Here is a 2,561-nt window from a genome sequence, read left to right on the forward strand (position 1 = left end):
AGGCACGATGTGGCTATAAGCATTATTATAATCTGTCCTGTGTTCCAGAAGATAACTTCTCAGTTTGCCGGTGCACAAAATCTGGTGTGGGACAGAAGCACGTGGATGGTGACCACCTGGGTGCGGTAAGGTCTAGTACAGAGCCGGTGTGCAAGGCACAGAGATAGAGGCCACAGGCCTTTTTTTCTCCCAACCTACAGCCATCCAATCCATCAAATGAAGACAGCACCTTCCTCCAAGGGTTATTGTAAGAATGAAATGTAATAACGCGTGGAGAGTGTTTTGGCATGGCTTGGCTCCTAGTGACCGATAAAGCTTAGTTATTGTTGTGAATAATATTATTATTGTTATCATTCTTGTTTCTAATTATGGTGGGGAAGGACTCTACAGAGAAGGCATATTGGAAGGATGACTAGGAATTTATCAGATGGGGACAAAGACGGAAGACCACTTCAACTTTAAAGTCTTGGTTACGTAGCCTTATGAATCATTTTTGTTTTCTGTGAATGAATATGTGTACTTGGGGATACATTTCAGGTGCTGGGACTTGGCAAGGGTCAGCAACCTAGCTGACCAGTAGCTGCTGCTCTGTGGCCATGTTCAGGAAACCGAGGGTCCCATCAGCTCAGAATCTCTGTTTCCTTTCTGTCATCAGACACTGAAACACGTGGACAAAAAAAGAAATACAAATGTTTGGATGAGAAACATCACCTTACGATGAAGCCAGAAAAAACCCAAGCCCTGCCTGGCAATGCTCGGGTTCAGGACATACTGTCTGTGTGCTTTCTGACTCTTTCCCCTACTCCTCCCATGATGAGCCTCAGAGCCTTTTCTCTGCCAGGTGTGTCCACAGCCTGGACCAGAACATCGGCATTACTTGGGGGCTGGTTAGAAATGCTGGGTGCACACCATATCAGGGTGCACACAAACAGAATTTGCATTTTCACCCAGGTGATCTGAGAAGCACCACCCCAGACAATTGGTCCAGACCACACTTCTAGTACCGGGTCTCAGCGAGGGGTTCAGGTCTTTAGGCGGCTGGGGAACAGGGATAGGGAAAGAGTACATCTTGACTTTCCCTAACCATATTTAGCATTTTTCATTTGAAAATGTAGACAAAACCATGTACTTTTAGCTGCATTTCTGCTTTTGGTATCAGGAGTTGAGATATTTTCATATAGCTGTACAGTTTCTGCAGAAAAATCATTTATGTCCTGCTAAGGATTCTGAGTTATTAGGTAACTCAATTCTTGATATTTAATACAGTCACAAAAAAGCAGATGTTTAGTACATCATATTTAGAAAATATTGTGATAGCTTTTTTTGGTAATTGGTTTCCTTTATATTTTTACGTATTTTATTTTAGGCATTTAAAACCATTATTTAGGGAAGGAGATTGTAGCCATCCCTGAACTATTGCCGGGGTCCATGGCACTGAAAAAAGGGAAGGATCCCTGCATTAGAGGGAAAGAGAAATTTCCAGGAAATTGTTCCATTGTTGGCCTTTCTACCATGAAGGTTTGTGGCCTGAGTGGGTGTGGAGGCACCCGGGGGCAGTTTTTGCATCTGCCACCTGGTGGGAGGGGTCATTCTTCAGCCAATGGTGGCCAGCTGTCTGTGGGGCCAGAAAGAGTGAGAGCAGGAGAGAGTTAGAGAGGGGTAGACAATGGCCCGTAGGCTTCACTGCCATACCCTCCTCATTCGAAGATCAGAACAGAGATGTGGATACTCAATTGTGTCACAGTACAGAACCTTATTCTTCAAATTCTGTGACTGCTTACCTGGAGTGTAACGTTCAAGGTCTATGCAAAGGTGGGGCAGCAGTGTGAGGAGCTTTGTGGACCCACTCTCCAGTGAAACACACAAAGCTAGAGAAAACCATAAAAACAACCATTTAAGATCTCTGGAAATTATCCTAGGGGCATGCAACAAATGAAGAAACATTGATTCAAGAAAACCTAATAAACTTGGTAATGAGAGTGTGGAATTGGAGCCTTGACCTACCTCCTTCCTCTCCCCTCAGCTCAGCTTGATGGAAGCTCCACCCCCAGATGGGCGTGGACAAACCAGCTCCTCCTCTGAGCTGCCAGTCAAGGATTACTGTATTTAATTAGGAGCCGCAGGCCACCAGTGTTTCTCACCTTCTCCAAGTTGGAGAGGCTCAATTCCCAGTGAGTGCAGGGCCTCCGCCTACCACCCCCCACCCATAGGTCGGAGGAGGCCCTTCCCAGGTGTGGTAAGCCAAGAATCCTGGGTTCCCAATCACCCTTGCCCCAACTTGATTGTAGGGCAGAGGTGTGATACCAGAAGCTGTCAAGACCAGAGGCTACTGCCCTGACTAGTATTGGGAGTAGTGGCTCAGAGTGCCCAGAAGAAACAGTCTGTGCAGTAAAGAATTTCACCTTATGCCATCCCGATCAAAATATCAATGCTATTTTTCAAAGTGCTAGAACAAACAATCCTAAAATTTGTGTGGAACCTAGACCCCAAATCGCCAAGGAAATGTTGAAAAAGAAAAGCAAAGCTGGGGGCATCACGTTGCCTGATTTCAACCTATACTA

General features: G+C 45.5%; 1 pseudogene; it reads right to left on the bottom strand.

Moving 5' to 3' along the window:
- Window positions 1–2,561, bottom strand: part of LOC121100093 — a 6,266-nt pseudogene that overhangs the window by 3,040 nt on the left and 665 nt on the right.

Source organism: Ursus maritimus, unplaced genomic scaffold (genome assembly GCF_017311325.1).
Source record: "Ursus maritimus isolate PB19 unplaced genomic scaffold, ASM1731132v1 scaffold_34, whole genome shotgun sequence".
In the NCBI taxonomy this organism is placed as follows: Eukaryota; Metazoa; Chordata; class Mammalia; order Carnivora; family Ursidae; genus Ursus; species Ursus maritimus.